Source organism: Budorcas taxicolor, chromosome 14 (genome assembly GCF_023091745.1).
Source record: "Budorcas taxicolor isolate Tak-1 chromosome 14, Takin1.1, whole genome shotgun sequence".
Classification (NCBI taxonomy): domain Eukaryota; kingdom Metazoa; phylum Chordata; class Mammalia; order Artiodactyla; family Bovidae; genus Budorcas; species Budorcas taxicolor.
This window is the reverse complement of record NC_068923.1, coordinates 89,827,771-89,852,627: the sequence shown is the minus strand read 5'-3', so window position 1 is coordinate 89,852,627 and position 24,857 is coordinate 89,827,771. Positions and strand designations below refer to the sequence as shown.

The 24,857-nt window shown below is 40.6% G+C and overlaps 1 non-coding gene across 1 annotated transcript; it reads left to right on the top strand.

The window, feature by feature from the left end:
- Positions 1 to 420: 420 nt before the first annotated feature.
- Positions 421 to 492, top strand: TRNAS-GGA (transfer RNA serine (anticodon GGA)). The gene has a single exon. It is a non-coding gene; the product is annotated as a tRNA-Ser (tRNA).
- The last annotated feature ends 24,365 nt before the right edge of the window (positions 493 to 24,857 follow it).

Here is a 24,857-nt window from a genome sequence, read left to right as displayed (position 1 = left end):
CTCCAGGAGGGAACAGCAACCCACTCCAGTATTCTTGACTGGAGAATCCCATGCACAGAGGAGCCTGGAGGGCTGCGGTCCATGGGGTCACAAAGAGTCAGATAGTACTGAAGCGAGAGCACACAGGCACACACCTGGTATAAAGTAAAGCATTCCATAAATGCTAGCTACTGCTATGATTATCTCCTTTACTGATCTGACCAAAACAGTCCCCAGTTCCTTGAGGGTGGAGAGAATGACTAAATCATCTCTGTCTCCAGCCCCCAGTACGGTACCTGTCACATGGAAGGTGCTCAGAAAGTGTTTCATAAATAAATAGATGGCTTGCTAAAGGCTAAATGTTTTATTCTCATTCAGTTTGCAGAAAAGACTTGGAGTAAGACTTACATTTGAAAAATGGTGGTAAAATGGAGTAGAGCTTCCCTGGTGGCTCAGAGGTTAAAGCGTCTGCCTGGAATGCGGGAGACCCGGGTTCGATCCCTGGTTTGGGAAGATCCCCTAGAGAAGGAAATGGCGACCCACTCCAGTACTCTTGCCTGGAGAATCCCATGGAGGGAGGAGCTACTAGTCCATGGGGTCGCAAAGAGTCGGACACAACTGAGCGACTTCACTTCACTTAAGCAGCTCAATTACATTTTGAGGCAGGCAGATCTGGTCTTTTACTGGATTGATGAAGATTTCTAAGATACTCTTTTTCGTATAACTAAGTGAGGTGAAGGTTGCTAGCCATCTCTGACTCTTTGTGACCCCATGGACTATACAGTCCATGGAATTCTCCAGCCAGAACACTGGGGTGGGTAGCCTTTCCCTTCTCCAGGGGAATCTTCCTGACTCAGGTATCGAACCCAGGTCTCGCACATTGCAGGTGGATTCTTTACCAACTGAACCACCAGGGAAGCCCTTATATAACCCTTAGTTTTTACTAGAACCAGTTTCTGGGTCTAACAAAGTAGGATGGAAACCTAAACCATTTACTCATTATATCAGAATGGGCATGTTGCCTCTTTTAACTTTATGCCTAATAATTTTATATAAGATCTCTCTTCTTTTATATCATTGGCATTGCTATTTTATTAATATTATATTTTGATATTTTTGATAAATTATCCATTTAATTAATATGCTGATTATATTGTTAATATATTAATTTAGCACTAATATTAAATATTCAAAGGCAACTTGGAAAAGATATGTTTTAAATAGAACTAGTTTTTCACTTTCATGCATTGGAGAAGGAAATGGCAACCCACCCCAGTGTTCTTGCCTGGAGAATCCCAGGGACAGCGGAGCCTGGTCAGCTGCCGTCTATGGGGTCGCACAGAGTCGGACACGACTGAAGCGACTTAGCAGCAGCAGCAGGAGCAGTTCCAAAATCAAGCAGGAATCTTATTGTTCCTCTGTATAAATATTCATATTCACATAAAATCTTTCCCACCTCCTCTCACTGACTGATCTGAATGGATATTTATTAGCAAGAATGAAAGAAAGAATTATGAGCGGCAATTGTCACTAACTACCCTTGTGACAGGACACACAATGTGAATAATATATGGTTGTGTTCCATCTTCATTTAAATGGGAAAAAAAAAAATAGTTTCTCTAATCTGTTGCAGCTTTGACACGATCTCATGAATGAACTTTTGTCCTCCCCTGGCTATTGTTTGGTTCATACATATGCAGGCTGGAGCTTTTGTAATCAAATATAGGAAATCGGACACGACTGAGCTACTTCACTTTGAGTTTTCACTTTCATGCACTGGAGAAGGAAATGGCAACCGACTCCAGTGTTCTTGCCTGCAGAATCCCAAGGAACGGGGAGCATGGTAGGCTGTTGTCAATAGGGTCGCACAGGGTCAGACACAACTGAAGTGGCTTAGCAGCAGCAGCAGCCGCAGTGACCATGTAGATTAATGCTAGTGGGCAGACTGGAGTCTGACAACACTGACGAAGAACAAAAGACTACATCAGTTCAGCTCAGTTCAGTCGCTCAGTCGTGTCTGACTCTTTGTGACCCCATGAATCGCAGCACGCCAGGCCTCCCTGTCCATCACCAACTCCCGGAGTTCACCCAAACCCACGTCCGTCGAGTCCGTGATGCCATCCAGCCATCTCATCCTGGGTCGTCCCATTCTCCTCCTGCCCCCAATCCCTCCCAGCATCAGAGTCTTTTCCAATGAGTCAACACTTTGCATGAGGTGGCCAAAGTACTGGAGTTTCAGCTTTAGCATCAGTCCTTCCAAAGAAATCCCAGGGTTGATCTCCTTCAGAATGGACTGGTTGGATCTCCTTACAGTTCAAGGGACTCTCAAGAGTCTTCTCCAACACCACAGTTCAAAAGCATCACTTCTTCGGCACTCAGCCTTCTTCACAGTCCAACCCTCACATCCATACATGACTACTGGAAAAACCATAGCCTTGACTAGATGGTCCTTAGTCGGCAAAGTAATATCTCTGCTTTTGAATATGCTTTCTAGGTTGGTCATAACTTCCCTTCCAAGGAGTAAGCGTCTTTTAATTTCATGGCTGCAGTCACCATCTACAGTGATTTTGGAGCCCCCAAAAATAAAGTCTGACACTGTTTCCACTATTTCCCCATCTATTTCCCATGGAGTGATGGGACCGGATGCCATGATCTTCGTTTTCTGAATGTTGAGCTTTAAGCCAACTTTTTCACTCTCCACTTTCACTTTCTTCAAGAGGCTTTTTAGTTCCTCTTCACTTTCTGCCATAAGGGTGGTGTCATCTGCATATCTGAGATTATTGATATTTCTCCCGGCAATCTTGATTCCAGCTTATGTTTCTTCCAGTCCAGCATTTCTCATGATGTACTCTGCATATAAGTTAAATAAGCAGGGTGACAATATACAGCCTTGACATACTCCTTTTCCTATTTGGAACCAGTCTGTTGTTCCATATCCAGTTCTAACTGTTGCTTCCTGACCTGCGTACAGATTTCTCAAGAGGCAGGTCAGGTGGTCTGGTATTCCCATCTCTCTCAGAATTTTCCAGTTTCTTGTGATTCACACAGTCGGAGGCTTTGGCATAGTCAATAAAGCAGAAATAGATGTTTTTCTGGAAATCTCTTGCTTTTTCCATGATCCAGCAGATGTTGGCAATTTGATTTCTGGTTCCTCTGCCTTTTCTAAAACCAGCTTGAACATCAGGAAGTTCATGGTTCATGTATTGCTGAAGCCTGGCTTGGAGAATTTTGAGCATTACTTTACTAGCATGTGAGATGAGTACAATTGTGTGGTAGTTAGAGCATTCTTTGGCATTGCCTTTCTTTGGGATTGGAATGAAAACTGACCTTTTCCAGTCCTGTGGCCACTGCTGAGTTTTCCGAATTTGCTGGCATATTGAGTGCAGCACTTTCACAGCATTATCTTTCAGGATTTGAAATAGCTCAACTGGAATTCCATCACCTCCACTAGCTTTGTTAGCAGTGATGCTTTCTAAGGCCCACTTGACTTCACATTCCAGGATGTCTGGCTCTAGATGAGTGATCACACCATCGTGATTATCTGGGTCGTGAAGATCTTTTTTGTACAGTTCTTCTGTGTATTCTTGCCACCTCTTCTTAATATCTTCTGCTTCTGTTAGGTCCAGACCATTTCTGTCCTTTATCAAGCCCATCTTTGCATGAAATGTTCCCTTGGTATCTCTCATTTTCTTGAAGAGATCTCTAGTCTTTCCCATTCTGTTCTTTTCCTCCATTTCTTTGCATTCATCGCTGAAGAAGGCTTTCTTATCTCTTCTTGCTATTCTTTGGAACTCTGAATTCAGATGCTTACATCTTTCCTTTTCTCCTTTGTTTTTCACCTCTCTTCTTTTCACAGCTATTTGTAAGGCCTCCCCAGACAGCCATTTTCCTTTTTTGCATTTCTTTTCCATGGGGATGGTCTTGATCCCTGCCTCCTGTACAATGTCATGAACCTCCATCCATAGTTCATCAGGCACTCTATCTATCAGATCTAGGCCCTTATATCTATTTCTCACTTCCACTGTATAATCATAAGGGATTTGACTTAGGTCATACCTGAATGGTCTAGCGGTTTTCCCTACTTCCTTCAATTTAAGTCTGAATTTGGTAATAAGGAGTTCATGATCTGAGCCACAGTCAGCTCCTGGTCTTGTTTTTGTTGACTGTGTAGAGCTTCTCCATCTTTGGCTGCAAAGAATATAATCAATCTGATTTTGGTGCTGACCATCTGGTGATGTCCATGTGTAGAGTCTTCTCTTGTGTTGTTGGAAGAGGGTGTTTGCTATGACCAGTGCGTTCTCTTGGCAAAACTCTATTAGTCTTTGCCCTGCTTCATTCCACATTCCAAGGCCCAATTTGCCTGTTACTCCAGGTGTTTCTTGGCTTCCTACTTTTGCATTCCAGTCCCCGATAATGAAAAGGACATCTTTTTTTGAGTGTTAGTTCTAAAAGGTCTTATAGGTCTTCATAGAACCATTCAACTTCAGCTTCTTCAGCATTACTGGTTGGGGCATAGACTTGGATAACTGTGATATTGAATGGTTTGCCTTGGAAATGAACAGAGATCATTCTGTCATTGTGATTTTAGTTTGGGAAACACAATGCAAAATTATAGCTTATAAAAATCTAGTCCTCACTAAACTTGGGGTATTAAAAAAAAAATCCCCGAAGCTCTGCAGATCATTGGTTTGATACCGCTTTGTCAGACAAAGAGAATCTCAACTTGGAACAGAGCCTGTAGTGAAGACGCCCTGCAGTAGCTGACTGACATCCAACCTGGTCATGCCTGGTCTTCCTCTCTACATTTCTGCCCTTACCTTAAACTTCTTCCCTTGCGAGTTTAGCAATCTTTTCTAGCATGACCTCCTCCATATGGCTCTTTCTCATCTTTGACAGAAGAGAAATGGCAGCGTTCTGTACAAGGTCTAAGATGACCTTAGAATCTAGTTAGAGGTTTGGAGAGATTTGATAGAGATATTGGGGGTTTCCTGGTGGCTCAGATGGTAAAGAATTTGCCTGAAATGCAGGAGACCTGGGCTCAATCCCTGGGTCTGGGAGATCCCCTGGAGAAGGAAATGGCAATCCTCTCCAGTATTCTTGCCTGGAGAATTCCCTGGCTAGAGATAATCATTGCCAAGCCTCTCACACAGCCTTTGAACTCCCCCAAAGACGTTTCAATCCATACGCAGACACCTTGAGGTAAAGCATGACTTTTGATGAGCAAAGACTAGTTTCATGAAGTTTAGAAATGGTTTAAGTCTCCTCTGGTTCTCTAGTGCCTTCCCAGGTATATCCACCAAGGAGTTTCCCAATTGTTCCTACAGCAATCAGCCTCCTTCTCACCAACCTCACCATTGCTGTTAGGACTTTCATTTTCTTCTCCAAAAATTACTTTAATAGTTTCACTTTCTTTGAGTGACACAGGAATTGCTATTAAACAATTTCTTTTTCTTCAAAATTGGGTTAATCTTAGTATCCACTCCAGAAGGGCAATGTCTAGATTAAATTATATGTGATAATTCCTGCAGCAACATTAAACTTGATTCATAACAGGCGTTCTATAAGATACTAGAATTATAATACTCCTAATACATGTTTACATGTTCTTGATTTCACTTTAAAAATGCAAGTTTTTTTCTTTTTTTTTTAAGTTTCCATGAAAGGCAGTGATTTTTTTGTTGCTGACACAAAGTCTGTTTCCCAAACAAAAATTGAAGCTTGATATAGTAGCACAGAAGCATGAAAGAAGCACATGACCCAGTAACTGTGTGGTAAGGAAGTTTTTGAGTGATGACTTCTAGTCATGTTAAGAGCTGTAATCATCACATTTAAGTGTTCACGGAGCAATTGTCAAGAGACCGTTTACTGAAAAGGGCATTAGTCCTGAAAAATATTGGAAATTTCATTCATAATATTGTTTTCATTAATGAGGACTGTATCAGTAAACTGCTAAAGGTTTTCCTTTCGGATTTCAGAGGTTGAAGGTGGAAACAACCTGAAAAAAAAAAGTCAGAATGAGCCCCAGCTGAGTGAGTAACTGAGGTTAGGGTGTGAGGTCATCTAATGATGACTGGGTTTGGCTGAAATCTTCTCTTACAAACCGTGATATACTTCTGGGGTAGGCATGCAAGGGTAGAGTGATGGTATAGTTCAAAATGCAGATCAGAATTTAAATTCTTAGCTTATCTAATAATTGCTTTACTCGGCGATGTCCAAGTGGTTTAACCACTCTGAAATTCGTTTTCAAAATCAAATAAATTCTAAGTTTCAAAGTGTGTTCTAAATGATACAGGGGAAGTAAGGCTTCAGTTTCATGGGACTTTCCAAGATATTTACTTATTTGCCTTATTTCTCAATCTGAACATATGGATTAGAGCTAATGAGAATAAATATTAGATTGATGGATTTCTCCTTCCAGTCAAAACTGAATTTATGGGATAAATTTTCCAGGAAAAGTTTGTCAGTTTCCTCTAAACTCAAGACTTCTTTCCCTTTTTGTTTTTGCTTTGTACAACACAGAGTTGTTGTTGTTGTTTTTTTTCTATATTTTGTCATCTCTGTAGTTAGGATACGTCACCATACAAAGATAATACCTATGTGCTCACTATATATTTCACATCTATGACTCATTTATTTTGTAACTCAACGTGTGTACCGCAGTCTCCCTCATATATTTCTTTCCTCCCCTTACCTTCTCTCCTCTGGTAACCACTTTTTAACATAATACCCTCTTAGTGTCATCCATGTTGTTGCAAATTTGCAAGATTTTGTTGTTTTTCTTATCAGTAATGTTCCAGTTTGTGTGTGTGTGTGTGTGTGTGTATATCACATCTTTATCCATTCATATACTGATTAGTATATTGATGGGCATTTGGGTTGTTTCTATAGCTTAGCTATTGCAAATAGTGCTGTGATGAACATAGGGATGTATATATATGTGTGTCGTGTGTGTGTGTGTTAGTCACTCAGTCATGTTCGACTCTGCGATCCCATGGCCTGTAGCTGACCAGGCTATGCCCATGGAATTCACCAGACAAGTATACTGGAATAGGGCGCCACTCCTTTCTTTTTCCAGGGGATGCCACCCAAGGATCAAACCTGAATCTCCTGCAGGCAGATTCTCTTTTTTTGAGGTTGGAATTGCTTTTTGGGGGGCGAGCATGGCAGGCCCACCACAGTCAGGTTAGTGTTCTGCTCTCGGAGGCAGCCAAAGCCAGGTGCATCCACCGGCCATCTACCTGGGTTATAGTGGAACATGCAAAGCTCAGTCAGAGGGGGGAGGCAGGGGTTGGGCCTACGGAACAGGAGCAGGTGGCATGCGGGCAGATTCTTCACCAACTGAGACACCAGGGAAGCCCTCTGTGTGTGTGTGTGTGTGTGTGTGTGTGTGGCCAAAATATTGGAGTGTCAGTCTTTAGCATCAGTCCTTCTAATGAATATCCAGGGTTGATTTCTTTTAGAATTGACTGGTTTGACCTCCGTGGAGTCCAAGGGACTCTCAAGGGTCTTCTTTCGCACCACAATTAGAAAGCATCAATTCTTTGGGGGCTCAGCCTTCTTTACAGTCCAACTCTCACATTTGTACATGACTACTGGAAAACCATAGCTTTGACTATATGGATCTTTGTCAGCAAAGTGATCCTCTGGTATTTAGTATGCTGTCGAGGTTGGTGATCGCTTTTCTTCCAAGGAGCAAGCATCTTTTAATTTCATGGCTGCAGTCACCATCTGCAGTGATTTTGGGGCCCAAGCACATAAAGTCTGCCATTGTTTCCATTTTCTTCCCATCTACTTGCCATGAGGTGATGGGACTGGATGCCATGATCTTAGCTTTTTGAATGTTGAGTTTTAAGCCAACTTTTTCAATCTCTCCTTTCACTTTCATCAAGAGGCTCTTTAGCTCCTCTTCACCTGCTGTCATCTGCATATCTGAGGTTATTGGTATTTCTCCCGGCAATCTTGATTCCAGCTTGTGTTTCATCCAGTCTGGGATTTTGCATGATGTACTCTGCATAGAAGTTAAATAAGCAGGGTGACAATATACAGCCTTGATGTACGCCCTTCCCCGTTTTGAACGAGTCCATTGTTCCATGTCTGGTTCTAACTGTTGCTTCTTGACCTGCATACAGGTTTCTCAGGAGACAGAGAAGGTGGTCTGGTATTTCCATCTCTGTAAGAATTTTCCAGTTTGTTGTGATCCACACAGTATTTTTAAAGGAATTGAATTTTTCTCTATGTTATGAGGATGTTTGGCTTGTTCTTGGGTATCAGTATGGTGATCATTTTGGCAAGTTTCTCTTATTTCCATGTGACCCTAGCCTTTCATTGTTTGGATCACTGATATTAATTAGCTCCGGTAGGTCAGCATCTGTCTCTTCAGTTGAGTTGGAGCCCAACCTGACTAGATGCTTTTGCTCTACTTTTTCTTCCTTTAAAGGGCAAGGGGCATTCTTCCACCTTTGTAACTCAGTGGGAGAGCTGTCCCCTAAGGGCTCTGTGCCAAGAGATCTGATCCATGAACAACAAAAATAATGGAGTCAGAAGAATGACTGGTTCATTTTTGTTGTAACACACGGTTACAGGTGTGCCTGTTAAGGAGATAGAGAGCAGAGAATTATATAGTCCCGCCAAAAAAAAAAACCCCAAAAAATGGGAAAATAGAAACCAAAAGTCAGCATGTGATAAAGAAGAAAGCATATGAGGAAAGAAAGCCCATGTAGAGTGACTCAGAAGTTGCAAAATATTTAGAATTGCTAAGAACACCAGTGAGCTCTCTGAGTAGTTTTCCATGGCGGTGATCCATGCCACTTCCACCTATTGACATTATCTGAGCTTGTCTTGTACTTCCTTTTATTAAACACGGGACACTGTATATTTTTGCAGATGCTGCATTCTAAATATCAAGTTAATCTCATTTTAGAAGAATGTTTTTAGGAGACTAGGTGGAACCTGCTTTAAGGAGGTGTTTTTTTTTTTTTATTCTTTCATTAATTTTCTGACTTTATTGCTTAGAAATTAAGTGCCAGAGATTGTGTTCGGTTCAGTTCAGTTGCTCAGTCATGTCCGACTCTGTGACGCCATGAATCGCAGCATTTCAGGCCTCCCTGTTCATCACCAACTCCCAGAGTTTACCCGAACTCATGTCCATCTATTCGGTGATGCCATCCAGCCGTCTCATTCTCTGTCGTCCCCTTCTCCTCCTGCCCTCAATCCCTCCCAGCATCAGAGTTTTTTCCAATGAGTCAACTCTTCACATTAGGTGGCCAAAGTATTGGAGTTTCAGCTTCAACATCAGTCCTTCCAATGAACACCAGGACTGATCTCCTTTAGGATGGACTGGTTGGATCTCCTTGCAGTCCAAGAGACTCTCAAGAGTCTTCTCCAACACCACAGTTCAAAAGCATCAATTTTTTGGCACTTAGCTTTCTTTAGAGTCCAACTCTCACATCCATACATGACGACTGGAAAAACCATACCCTTGACATACCCTTGAGACGGATCTTTGTTGGCAAAGTTATGTCTCTGCTTTTTAAGAGACTGTGTAGAGAACTGCAAACAACTCTTGATTTCTTCTCAAAGGAATACATTTGTTTTTCAGAGTGGTATGTGTGCAGCAGTCCTGAATCTGCTTTTTGTTTTTTATTAAATTGGGAAGAACGGCTGAGAAGAAGGGAATACACAAACAAGGGACATCATGAAATTGAAGGCCTCAGTGTAAAACCCATCATTTCTGATCTATGCAGAGACTTAACTCCAAAGATGGCTAGACAGAGATTTCAGGGTCATTTACTACTAAAGCATAACCTAGTCTAGTCTAACTGATTCAAAATTTTTGATTAAAAAATAATAAGGTGCTTAATAGCTGATAATGAGAAACCACCATCCATTTTCTAATCTCTTCCCACTCTCAAGAATAATCAGTTTTTAATGCTTTTAGCTATTTCTTGTGATAGCCATCACTAAATTGTATTTTATACTGCTGTTTTTTTTTAAAATTTATCGGTTTCAGATACTATTTATTTCCTGCTGCAATAGACAATGATTTAGTTCTCTTTCACTCCCACCTCATTATCTTCCTTTCCACTAAAATTAAATAATCATTTTTTTTGCGTTTAAATGTTATCCATCATCAATATTTTTAGATCCCAGGACTTCTACCTGATTTATTCTTTCAGGAAGCTTCCTGAAAGAATGAAGATTTCATGGAGATGTTTTCTGAGCCCTTGCATATCTTAAGACATTTTTTTCTATTCTCCAACTTTGATTGATAGTTTGGCTAAGTATAGAATTCAGGATGAAAACCATTCCTTCAAAAAATTAAAAACACTTCACTACCATCTCTGGCATGTTGTCGACAAGTCATTGAGCATATTATCGAGAAATTCAGTGTTATTCTGATTATCTTGTGTTTGTAGAGGAAATGTTCAAGATGTTTTTCCTCTCAGAGCTTTTAGAAAATTCTCTTTTGTAAAATTCCACACCAAGTTCTTTGTATCATTTTTTGTCATTCAATGAGCAAGACATTTATTTGGGCCATTTCTTCCCTTATGTGTGAGTGAGTGTGTGTGTGTGTGTTTAAAACTCCTGCTGGTCTCATGGATATAGCTCTCTTGGGTAGACTCTTTTGTCTTTTCTTATACATATTTCATCTCTTTTTCTTTCTCTGTGTTATTTTGACTTTGCAGTTTTGTTTTATTTCCAAGAAGATTTCTTTTCATGCATTTTACAGTGTTCTTTTGAAATTTTTTCCTTTGGCAAATATATTTTCAATGTCTGCTGGCTTTTGATGACTGAAAGCACTTCACTTCTCTTCCTCTTTCCACAGCATTTCCCACCGGAACAAGAATCAGCTCCTGTCCCCACTGGGTCATCTGCAGTTTCTGCCAGTTCAGTCCCAAACTAGCCACTTATTAATCTATTCATATTGTGTTAGAATCCAGATTATGTGAAACTTGCCTGGCATTTTTCTTTTATCCCCATTTTAAAAATCCATGGTATAATCACTGGACTCTCTTTTCATGTTAATAAATATATTTGAGAATTTTAATTATGTTGTTGATAGTTAATTTTTTCTGAAAGTAGAAGCAGCTGTGAGGATATATCTTTCCTAATCTTGAGTTTCAAGAACAAATCTGATCATAAAGTTTTAATGAAAGGCTTGTAATAAACTGTAATCTTTAAATTGGGGATACGGTATAAAAAAGAGCTTCATGACTCAGATAATCACGATGGTGTGATCACTCACTTAGAGCCAGACTTCCTGGAATGTGAAGTCAAGTGGGCCTTTGAAAGCATCACTACAAACAAAGCTAGTGGAGGTGATGGAATTCCAGTTTAGCTATTTCAAATCCTGAATGATGATGCTGTGAAAGCGTTGCACTCAATATGCCAGCAAATTTGGAAAATTCAGCAGTGGCCACAGGACTGGAAAAGGTCAGTTTTCTTCCAACCCCAAAGAAAGGCAATGCCAAAGAATGCTCAAACTACCACACAATTGCACTCATCTCACATGCTAGTAAAGTAATGCTCAAAATTCTCCAAGCCAGGCTTCAGCAATACGTGAACTGTGAACTTCCAGATGTTCAAGCTGGTTTTAGAAAAGGTAGAGGAACCAGAGATCAAATTGCCAACCTCTGCTAGATCATGGAAAAAGCAAGAGATTTCCAGAAAAACATCTATTTCTGCTTTATTGACTATGCCAAAGCCTTTGACTGTGTGGATCACAATAAACTGTGGAAAATTCTGAAAGAGATGGGAATACCAGACCACTTGACCTGCCTCTTGAGAAATCTGTATGCATGTCAGGAAGCAACAGTTAGAACTGGACATGGAACAACAGCCTGGTTCCAAATAGGAAAAGGAGTATGTCAAGGCTGTATATTGTCACCCTGCTTATTTATATGCAGAGTACATCATGAGAAACGCTGGACTGGAAGAAGCACAAGCTGGAATCAAGATTGCTGGGAAAAATATCAATGACCTCAGATATGCAGATGACACCACCATTATGGCAGAAAGTAAAAAGGAACTAAAAAGCCTCTTGATGAAAGTGAAAGAGGAGAGGGAAAAGTTGGCTTAAAGCTCAACATTCAGAAAACGAAGATCATGGCATCCGGTCCCATCACTTCATGGGAAATAGATGGGGAAACAGTGGAAACAGTGTCAGACTTTATTTTGGGGGGCTTTAAAATCACTGCAGATGGTGATTGCAGCCATGAAATTAAAAGACACTTACTCCTTGGAAGGAAAGTTATGACCAACCTAGATAGTATATTCAAAAGCAGAGATATTACCTTGCCAACAAAGGTCCATCTAGTCAAGGCTATGGTTTTTCCAGTGGTCATGTGTGGATGGGAGAGTTGGACTGTGAAGAAGGCTGAGTGCTGAAGAACTGATGCTTTTGAACTGTGGTGTTGGAGAAGACTCTTGAGAGTCCCTTGGACTGCAAGGAGATCCAACCAGTCCATTCTAAAGGAGATCAGTCCTGGGTGTTCATTGAAAGGACTGAAGTTGAAACTGAAACTCCAATACTTTGGCCACTTCATCTGAAGAGTTGACTCATTGGAAAAGACTCTGATGCTGGGAGGGATTGGGGGCAGGAGGAGAAGGGGACAACAGAGGATGAGATGGCTGGATGGTTCGATGGACAATGGTTTGAGTGGACTCCAGGAGTTGGTGATGGACAGGGAGGCCTGGTGTGCTGCGATTCATGGGGTTGCAAAGAGTCAGACACGACTGAGCGACTGAACTGAACTGAACTGAAAGGAGGGAATTCTTAGTATTATATATGCTTCCTAAAATTTAGAAAGCTAAATATCAAAAAGTCTAAAGAAAGTGAGATGTAGATTACTTTAAAGGGAAAAGAATGACTCAGGAGAGCAGAAAGATTATTCTGCACTTAATACTTCTGAATAACAAGAAGGGGCTTATTAAAATGGTTATAAAAGGAGCTTTTAGATGGCCTAGAGAAAACATGGAATGAGGAACAAATGTATCATAGTGGCATGCAGACTCTGAGATAAAATTGCTCATTTTAGTCCAGCTCTACTGCTATTCAGAGGCCAGGCTTTGTCAAAATATTTAATTTCTTACATGTAAAATGAGATAATAATACATGCTTCATAGAATATTGTGAATTTCAAATAAGATAACATATATAAAATGCTCAATAAAAGATAGATTAAATCGTGACATGGTTAAGATGAAGACAAAGTGTGAAATAAGCCTTCTATAAGAATAATTTGAGAAAGGTTAAAGCTCAGAATTGGAGAAAGACCCACTCCAGTATTCTTGCCTGGAGAATCCATCCCATGGACAGAGGAGCCTGGTACACAGTTGGACACAACTAAAGCATCTTAACAAAGCTAGGAATGAGCCAGGGCTTGAAAATACAACAAGAACAAAGTAAAAACCATTTTTTTAGGTAAGTGCAGCCCCAGGAAAATAAAGAATAGGTGGTTAGGATGAGCAGCATCATGTTAATAAATGACAAAGTGAAAATGTTCCAGCATCTCCTCTGCTCTGTCAGATAATTATCATATCGGGAAGAAACATTTTTTAATTATTCAATAATAGTATACCAGAAGTTAGGGTAGGAAATTGCAAGAGATCCAGTTTTTATTCTGAATGAGCTTGAGTCTCTTGGATGAAGGGACTCCTAGATGCAGTGAAAAATTCCAGCTTAACCATCGAACCATCGTTCACAATCTTTAAAGAAATGTTGACCTCACAAAAAGTAGCAGAAAGACAGTAGAAAAGTTGCTGTTTTTCCAAATTTGAAACAAGAAAAAGATAAATGCTATAAACTGTGGAGAGGTGATCTTGGAATTATTAGTCTGTCATACAGAACTTTTGAACAAATATGATTTGGAGAATGCCTAGAGAATAGCAACTCATTACTGTAAAATAGGGATTAACTAAGAAAACATTTTTTCCATTTTTTGGTAAAGGCTTTAGCAAGGTATCTGGCAAAGTATATTGTTATAGACACAATGAAACAAACAAAAGACTGGCTAATGAACAAACGTAAATTTGAGTGATGTTTTATAAAGGTATAGGCCCGGTATTCTATCCAAGATGAGTTATGTGCATGCGTATATAAAGTTTTTTGGTCCGTGACTCCAGTGAAGACATGCATGAAAGTTGGAAAATGTATTAAACCAGTGGTTATTGAGATGACATGAAGGAAAGAAAATGTTAGAGAAATTGATTTTAAGGTTATGATAGATGAAGCTAATAAGACAAATTTAATGAGGTAAATATTTATGACATATAATATCAATATATAAACAAATCTGTAAGCAAAATATAAAATAAAGCTTATTTCTGCATTTTATACAAGATGGTTAAATAATACTTAAGTACTAAATAAATGTTACATATTTATACAGCAATATAAAAATAAATACATAAAATATAAATTAAAAAATCCATCCCGTCAATAATCACAAGTTCAGGATAGATGATTATGGCTAGGTAGCTGACTTGTGAAAATCAGTTTGGTGCCATAATTGCCATCGAAACTTAAGTATCATCAGTAATGCCAAGGAGCTGAGCCAATAGGTATTATCAGTCAGTTCAGTTCAGTTTAGTCGCTCAGTCGTGTCCAACTCTTTGCGACCCCATGAATCACAGCACGCCAGGCCTCCGTGTCCATCACCAACTCCCAGAGTTCACTCAGACTCACGTCCATCAAGTCAGTGATGCCATCCAGCCATCTCATCCTCGGTCGTCCCCTTCTCCTCCTGCCCCTAATCCCTCCCAGCATCAACAGATATTATGATCTAAGCTAAATACTGAGGCTTGGAAAGATTGAAGGTGAGAGGAGAAGGGGCCGACAGAGGATGAGATGGTTGGATGGCATCACCCACTCAGTGGACATGAATTTGAGGAAACTCTGGGAGATGGTGATGGACAGGGAGGCCTGGCGTGCTCCAGTCCACGGGCTCACAGAGTCAGACACCAGTGAGTGACTGAAAAAAAATATACGTTTTATAGGCCAGACAAAGGAAGTGTTGTTTGTTTTTTTTCTCCACAATTGTGTCCACATTAGAAGATCATCAAATTTCTATGCACATTTCAGGGAGCCACACCTACAGGAGTGCTTGACAAATTTCAATATTAAGAAGACAGTGGAAGAGGAAATACAGACTATTTGGTATGAAGAAGAAAGGCCTTTGAAGAAAAAAACGATACGCTAGACTTTGCTGATCACTGGATTTGTAGATCTGAAAGATTAGGCACATTTCTATGCAGCTCAATAGAACAGACTGGGCACAATAGGTGAAAAATCCTATCCATCCATACGGTCTATAGTTCTATATCTACCTCAAAAGTTCTGAAGAAAAGGAAGAAAGTTCCTGTTAAAACCTTACCACAGTGACTGACAGTGACAAACCACTCAATCAGTTCAGTTCAGTCACTCAGTCACGTCCAGCTCTGCGACCCCATGAATTGCAGCACGCCAGGCCTCCCTGTCCATCACCAACTCCCGGAGTTCACTCAGACTCACGTCCATTGAGTCCGTGATGCCATCCAGCCATCTCATCCTCTGTCATCCCCTTCTTCTCCCTCCTTCAATCTTTCCCAGCATCAGGGTCTTTTCCAATGAGTCAGCTCTTCACATCAGGTGGCCAAAGTATTGGAGTTTCAGCTTCAACATCAGTCCTTCCAATGAACACCCAGGACTGATCTCCTTTAGGATGGACTGGTTGGATCTCCTTGCAGTCCAAGGGACTCTCAAGAGTCTTCTCCAACACCACAGTTCAAATACATCAATTCTTCGGTGCTCAGCCTTCTTCACAGTCCAACTCTCACATCCATACATGACCACAGGAAAAACCATAGCCTTGACTAGATGGACCTTTGTTGGCAAAATAATGTCTCTGCTTTTTAATATACTGTCTAGGTTGGTCATAGCTTTTCTTCCATGGAGTAAGTGTCTTTTAATTTCATGGCTGCATTCAACATCTGCAGTGATTTTGGAGCCCCCCAAATAAAATCTGCCACTGTTTCCATTGTTTCCCCATCTATTTGCTATGAAGTAACGGGTGCCATGATCTTCGTTTTCTGAATGTTGAGTTGTAAGCCAACTTTTTCACTCCCCTTTTTCACTTTCATCAGGAGGCTCTTTAGTTCTTTTTAACTTTCTGACTTAAGGGTGGTATCATCTGCATATCTGAGGTTATTGATATTTCTCCCAGCAATCTTGATTCCAGCTTGTACTTCATCCAGCCCAGCATTTCTTATGATGTACTCTGCATAGAAGTTAAATAAGCAGGGCGACAATATACAGCCTTGACGTACTCCTTTCCCAGTTTGGAACCAGTCTGCTGTTCCATGCCCAGTTCTAACTGCTGCTTCCTGACCTGCATACAGATTCCTCAGTACACAGCAGCTATTGGTGGTGTTGTGTTTAGTCTTTGGGGTGTCATTTCCTGAACCTCTCTCATTGATTCTCCTACTGTACTGATAGCCAAGAAGAAATTCAGACTTCTTCAATTAATTGTTACATCTCTCTTCTTAGAATTATATGGCAATGAAGAGGAAAAATAAAATTATTTAGAGAGTCAATGAGAATAAAACTTATTCCTGCTACTATGGTAATCATAAAAATTTTCACAGTGATATTTCTCCCAAGAGACACTGCCACTTATTCATTTATCCATTAGCGATTCTGACTGAGAAGAGCAATTAATCAAGTTTTCTTCCATGAAGAAGAACTGTTCTCATTTTCATTATTCTTATGTTCCTGGATTACCCCTGGGAGCTATATTAAACACTTTAAAGTAATGTCTAAAAGAGCTAAATACCTGATAAATACTTGACAAGTCAGTCCTAAGCAAATTTGCTACACTTATTTATATAACCTGGTAACATGACTTTGGTGGATATGTATTTCAAACAGAAAACATCACTGAACCACTAGTATAACTAGTTAATGACTATAACAGCTCAACTTTACTGAAATAATTGCATTGCATTAATGTGGTTGGGACTTCCCAGGTGACTCAATGGTAAAGAATCTGCTTGCCAGTGCAAGAGATGTCAGAGACCCTGGCTGGTCCCATCTCTGGGTTGGGAAGATCCCCTGGAATAGGAAATGGCAACCCACTCCAATATTTTTGCCTGGGAAATCCCACGGACAGAGTGGCATGGCAGGTTATACAGTCCACAGGGTCGCAAAGAGCTGGACACCACTGAGCACACACACAGAGGGGTTCCTGAGTCATGAAGTGTCAAAGACATTTATTTGGTCATGTTTTCTCGTAGTGTTCAAGAATACCTGCAATCTTTTCTCCAGTTAAGAAAATGAACTATTTATTTATGAAAATACTCAATCATCCAAGTTCGTGGTCAGTCTGATATCTTACCAATAAGCAAACTTTAAAAGACATTATCTTTCAATAGTGTGATTTATCATCATCATTGTTAAAAGAAAGAGAAAACAATTAGAAATGATCAGAGCTTTTTATCATAATTAACATTCAGAGTTAATACGAATTTAACTGCAAATTAATTCTGTAAAAATCTCTGGGATGTTGTAAGAGGTTTGAAAAGTTGCCTAAAGCACAGAAACGATTTTCTCCACTTTGTTATTTTTCTGCTTTATCTCTCCGTCCTTCCTCCTCTTGTTTTCTTCCTTTCGATTTATTCATTTTTTCCCCTCATGTTGCTTCTTCTTTCCACCATTCCTTATGAAAAGACAAAGAAAAGCCACAGTTTGTATGCAAATACCTACATGTAGCGTAATAAGAAATATATTGGGTCTTTGTCCCCAGTTTTGGCACAGATTTCCGAAAACACTTGGAATTTCCTGAGTGACAGACGTGTCTTTTGTTATTCATTCCAAAACAACTGACTTTCAATGGGCCCCCTAGATAATTTCTGGATTAACCTAGTCACTGACCAAGAGATGACAGGGTGGAATTTCTCACCTCATCCACACAGCTCTGCGGAGGAGATCAAGCTCTCTAAATCTCTGGAACAGGATTCAGGGGACTTGCAGGTTGGCGCGCAGAGCCAGGCTGCTGGAGGGTGGGCCACCGGAGAGGGGGGGGACACTCTGGGTCCTCCCGCACCTTGCTCTATCCATCTTTCCGTTTGACTGCTACGGATCATATCCTTGATCATAAATGGATAGACGTAACGGAAGTGTTTTCCTGAGTTCTGCGAGCCATTCCAGCTAATTATCAAACCTGAGGAGGGGGCTGCAGGAAGCCGGTTATCACCTGTCCGTCAGAAGTCTGGCTCTGAACTTTGCCCCTGGTATCCAAAGAGGGTGCGCCCTGTGGGACTGAGACCCTTATCTGGGGGATCTGATGTGAACTCCGGGTAGACAGAGTCAGAACTGAATCGAATTGTTGGACACCCAGCCGGTCCTGGAGAACTGAAGAATTGTTGGCTGTTAGAAAACAGCACTCTCCAAATGCTTCAGAATTAATGGTTGATTAGAAAACTGCCTGTGATAATTAGGTCCTTGGTTATTAATAAAGTATTTAAGGGTTATTTATTATATTTGTACTTGTTTCCAAGGGTTGACTTTTGCTTACTTTTGAATGACTTAAAAGTAGAACAGGTGGAAATTTCTGATGCACCCTTCTTTCTTAAAGGCCACTGAAGGTGTAAATACCAAGCAGTATGAAAGCTGTTTACGCAAAGTTTATTAGAGTAGGTCTTGTTTAATACACCGGCAATGTTTAATTATTATTGTTCTGCTGAGAGAATCTTCTTAAAATACGCAACCCATTGCTTAACTTAGGAGCAGCACCAGATAGCCAAATGCATGCCTTAGAAAAAGAAATGAATTATGAGGTCAGTGTGCTTGATTTTTTTTAAAAAAGCAAAACACATACTTATTAAAATAAAAATTTTAAAACACTTCTATTGGGGTAAGATTTGCATTATGGATAATTTCTTTATATTCCCAAACTATTTACAGAGGATTCTATTATAAAATAATTTGAAATATGTTTTCAATGGTTGAAAAAATTCAAATGCCTTTAAAAGCTAGCCAAATAACAGGCAACATCTAAGACAATGAGTTATTGTGGACATTCTTAAATAGTGTATTTCAAACTAAAAGCACTCACAATCAATGTATGAGTAGGCAAATAAATGCAAGTTCAAGAACATTATGAAAGATAAAATCCTGTTTACAAAAGCAACAAAAGAGAGAAATCATTAAGAACAAACAAAAAGGTAAAGGCAAATGAAGATTTCAATGATAAATCCTCAGTTTATAAAAATAAGTACTACAAGCAAATCTTGATTTCTTGGCAGCGAGTTTGCTTTTCATGCTATATACGCAGCAGTCTTGAAACTATTTCGAGTGTGTTGTTAGACTGAACAGCTGAGAAGAAGGAAGATACATAGGAGATCATTGTGAAGTTGGGATGAAATCGGAGGTATCAGTGTAAACTCACCATTTCTAAAATGAACAGTAGCTTGTCTCCAAAGATGGCTACTATCAACATCTCCCCTCCCTGTACACACACACCAGACTTCCAGAGAGAGAGGCGGTTATCTGTTTTTCTTTACTGGCTTCAATCTGGGCACGCCTGTGTCTCATGACCCCAGTAGAAGATGCAGAAGAAGACACTGGACCAGTTCCAGGGTTTGCCTGTTAGAGGATGGGCAGTTTCAGCTTCTTTCTTTCACTCCTGTCAAGACTCTGCTCAGAACACAGCCACGGTGCTATGGAAGCCCAAGCTTCATTCAGAGACCCCTGAGAGACTCCAGCTGACATCCTCGCTGAGCTCTCCACTGCCAGCCAGCACCAGCTGCCAGCCCTGTGAGGGAGCCGTCTTGGACATCATGCCAGTCGGACCTTTAGGCAACTCCAGTCCGAGGCACCGTTTAACAACTGTGTGAAAAAGCCCAAGCAAGGACTGCCTAGCTGAGGCCGGCCAACACAACAATTATGAGAGGAAATAATATATCATTGTTTCAAGTCACTACATTCTGGGGTCATTTGTTATGTAGCGACAGAGAGCCAAAACCTGCTGAAAGACTGTGGACGTAATACATCTCAGAAGCAGTGATCTCAGTGTCGATGTCAGTGTCCAGAGTTTTCTTCACATCATTCCTCACCAAAAGAAACCAGTTTTTGTTTGTTTTAGACATGGTTGATTCTGGAGCTGAGGCAAGGAAAGTGAAAGATGATCCAGTAAAAGAATGAATAAATACATGAATTAATGAATGAGTCAAAGGATATAAGCACGTACTTTGAAGGAGACAGAGTTGAGACAATTTCAGCATCAAAATAAATGAAGACAGCAATGGATTAAAACAAAGCTGAATAAAAATCAGAATTCACGTTGATAAGAAAGACAGGGAAGAGGAACAAAGGAGGAAGGAAAGAAAGAGGAAAACAAAGTTGATTCTTCCCTAGCTGACTCATAGAGACAGAATGATGGAATTAAAAATCATTTCTTTATAATTATTATAAGAAAAAATTATTTTAGGCAAGATTCAGTTCGGTTCAGTTCAGTCACTCAGTCATGTCTGACTCTTTGTGACCCCATGGACTGCAGCACACCAGGACTCCCTGTCCATCACCAACTCCTGGAGTCGACTCAAACTCATGACCATTGAGTCGGTGATGCCATCCAACCATCTCATCCTCTGTCGTCCCCTTCTCGTCCTGCCCTCAATCTTTCCCAGCATCAGGGTCTTTTCCAATGAGAAGTTCTTCTCATCAGGTGGCCAAAGTATTGGAGCTTCAGCTTCAGCTTCAGTCCTTCCAATGAACACCCAGGACTGATTTCCTGCAGGATGGACTGGTTTGAGTCAGTAATGGATGCTAAATCAAGGTAGAGAAGGGACATGGATAAGGAACAGGAAGCTTATGTAGTCTCAAAGTATCTCCCCACAAATTACTTCATTGCAAAAGGGAAAAAGTATAACAACAAAATGAAGAAAATAGACAAAACCTTGGCCAGGTGATTAAAATTAATATCACCAAGGCAGGGGAGTGGGTATCTGTGCTATCAACATTGCTCCCTGAGATCCCTGTGATGCAATATTCCACGCAATCCTCAGGAAAGTTGAAAAACCCAAACTGAGAGAACTTTTTCTAAATTAACAGACATAAATTCTTCAAATATATTGCTGATATCATAATAAACAAACAAAGAAATAAGCCTGATCAGGGAACTCACATCGTACATGCCATGTGGTAAACCCAAAATAAATTTAAAAATTAATTAAATTAAACCTTCCTGGGGGCGGGGGAGGGGGAAGGATGGAGGCGGCAAATTTCAAAATAAGGCAATATTGTAAAAAATTCAGCTAAGAGTCGAAGACATGAGAATTGTCAAGAGCCTGAGGCAGATTATCTGCTCTTACAGCTTTGCCTTATCGTAGAGCAAAAGCAACGTTCTGGCTGGCGGTCTGGAGGGGAAGGGGTTATACCGTGTGGCAGTTTTGCAGACACAAGCTTTCACCTGAAATGCTCTTTTAGGAATAGAAGTTTTTTTCTAGAACGCTTCCTGTCATGGGGGTCCACTTCCTCAGGAGGGTTTACGTATCTCTTGGTCATCATGCTTCAGCTAACATGGGTTTTTTCCATCAGTGCCACGAACACAGGATTTACGTTCAATTTGCTACAGAACATCGTTAAAAGGCAAGAATGTCCTTAGTTAAGGAAAAAACATGTGAGCTTCACAAGGGAAATGCAGGCAGATTATCCAGACCCGTTAGTGGATACACTCTAGGTTAGACTGAGCAAACGATCTCTAGGCATTCGGGTCTCATTCATGTGTAGAAAGCTGTGCTGTGCTAAGTCGCTTCAGCCGTGTTGACTCTTTTCGACCCCATGGACTGTAGCCCATCAGGCTCCTCTGTCCATGGGGATGCTCCAGGCAAGAATACTGGAGTGGGTTGCATGCCCTCCTCCAGGGGATCTTCCCGACCCAGGGATCAAACCTGCATCTGTTACAGCTTCTGCACTGGCAGGCAGGCTCTTTACCACTAGCACCACTTGGGAAGCCCCTCAGTCAAATTATATCTACTCCAAGATCCTCCCAGATCTAATAATCTCCATCATCTAATTTAGAAGTTGATATGTTCCGTCCTCTACTTGAAATTGGAGAAGACGTAGTCCTTCATACCAGTCGTCCACACGTTTTGAACTGTGCTCTCTGGGAAAACGTTTAATTATGGATGTGTATTAAGCCACGTAAGATATCCATTTACTGTTCCACTAATAGATAAATTGGAAAAAAGCACGCACGCACACACACACACATTAAAAATTTAAAAGAAAGAGACAAAAGTAAATTGTCAGTGGGACTCTAATACCCCTTGCCCACTCTCCTTTGGAAGCCCTGCTTTGCAGAAAGGTCTGAATTCCTTCCAGTGTCCTTGGAGCAGAGTCTGAGTTCCCCCTCCGCTTCTTTCCCAGTCCTCTCCTGCTCTCTGCCGCCTGGCATTACTCACTGTTCTCTGGGCCAGTCATGCGTTGGCACACTCCTGTCTCGGCTCCTGTTTTCTCCTGTTTTTCTGATTGAGGGGGCTGGGGGGGAACCCAAACATCACACACACGCTTCCGAATCCTCAGGCAGTCCTTGACCCAAAGTCACCTCTTTGTGAAACCTTCCCCCTCCCCTCAGTTTTGCTTTTCCTTCTCTGCTGTTCCCCAAAGTAACTAGTGTAACTGTATTAGGCACATAAAATACACGAGGCTGTGAACTTCTAAACCAAAATGGTCCTTTTCTTATCTTTGCCTAATTTCTAGCACCTTGTACATGACGAGAGCACAATAAAAGTTCTGTTAAATCAGTTTCTTTAGGGACATTCGACCCTAATCAAACTTTTCCTTTTAAAAGACCCTGTTTTCTAGTAAAGCTGTGAAGGCACTGATCTACTGCCATGAAGGTTAAAAGTAAAACTAGTCCACAGGCACCTTATACGCATCCAAGACTATCCGTTATTGAATATAACAATTGTGACGAAACTGTAATCCTTGATTTCTTCCTTCAGTAACATCATCCAAACTGTTGTCCAAGGAATGTTATTTCTGTGAGATACAAAATAAGGTAAAAATAATTTAATTTAAAAAATAGCAATTTAGGAAAACACTGGTTAAATATGCCTTCTTCATTTAACATTTAACTGGATCAAGCTGATAAACACATTTCAAGAATAAACTATGACCGTTAATCTATTTTTTCCCCCAACTAGTTTTAGCTTTTCTGATTCACCCTGAGTGTGGCCTAGCATCTCATGGCAGGCCCTGTGAGGGGACCAGATTAACCCAGGAAGGTGGTTAGTGAGTCAGGGTCATGGGGTTCCTAGTTCACACAGTCAACTGTACTAACTCAAGCATGTGAGAATCAAAAAAATCCCACAGCCTGAAAGTTAATGAATGATGTTACAGCAAAACTCACTCCCCAGAAAAAGAAGTGTGGCCTTTGTGGTTACAACTTTCTGTATGTAAAAATAAGCATAGGTCACTCGGGACAAACCAGTGTTTGTTGTTTAACTGGATGCTTAGCTAATGGTAAAAATAAGATTGATTACATTTAGAGCAATGGGCAGTCTTAGACCTGGGATGTTTAACCATTTGTTTGCCAAGGACTCCTTTGAGAAGCTAGAGAAGAACCATGAAACCTTTACAAGGATGTGTCATGCCCTTGGGAAAAGTCTATATCCCCTGGGATGCCAGGCTAAAAGGTCCTGGAGCCTCCTTTCTGTCCTAGGGCTTCAGGATTTTCATGGAAAATTCATTATTTGTGTGAGTTGTGCTTTTTCAAACTCACTCTTTGGACACTGAGAAACTTCTCAGAATCTGAACATTTATGTATGGCCTCCAGGAACATTTTGACAGAAATATTAAGCTCAAGAATTAATTCAAACTTCCTGCTGGTTTTAGCAAAGCTCTTTTTTCACATAAATAAACAAAAGATCTTGAGTTACGTAGTTCAGAAGTTCCCAGATACCAATTTTCATTAAAAAATGAAGAGTGCACAGATAAAGTTTTAATATATATTAGAATTAAGCTGCAGAGAAGGCAATGGCACCCCACTCCAGCACTCTTGCCTGGAAAATCCCATGGACAGAGGAGCCTGGTAGGCTGCAGTCCGTGAGGTCGCTAAGAGTTGGACACAACTGAGCGACTTCACTTTCACTTTTCACTTTCATGCATTAGAGAAGGAAATGGCAACCCACTCCAGTGTTCTTGCCTGGAGAATCCCAGGGACAGCGGAGCCTGGTGGGCTGGCATCTCTGGGGTCGCACAGAGTTGGACACGACTGAAGTGACTTAGCAGCAGCAGCAGCAGCAGCAGAATTAGGCTGACACTCTCTTGGCTTACCAGGTGGCACTAGTAGTTTGAAAAAAAAAAAAACCCATCTGCCAGTGCAGGAGACTTAAGAGATGTGGGGTTGATCCTGGGTGGGAAGGATCTCCTAGAGGAGGGCACGGCAGCCCACTCCAGTATTCTTCCCTGGAGAATCTCATGGACAGAGGAGCCTAGTGGGCTATGTGCCATAGGGTTGCAAAAAGTTGGACACCACTAAAGTGACTTAAAATATACCCACAACTCTCTCCTAAGATACCACTGAGTGCTAAGATACTACTCAATGAAAACAAATCACAGAGATTCCTAGTTATTTGGCTAATATTGAAAGCTCATATGACTATACTAATATATTTGCATCAACATATTATTTGCTTTATAAAATGTAGACTAGCAAAAAGATTTATGTGAGTAATTCTATATTATATGAAACACTTCTTTATAATAATTTGTTCATTTATTATTGTATCTTGAAAAAGAAACATCAGAAAATTCAGCAAAAGAATTAGCAGCTCTAAGAATTCTGCTGAGCAAAATGTTAGTAGAAAAGGAATGACTTTTAGAATTTAGCTCAGGT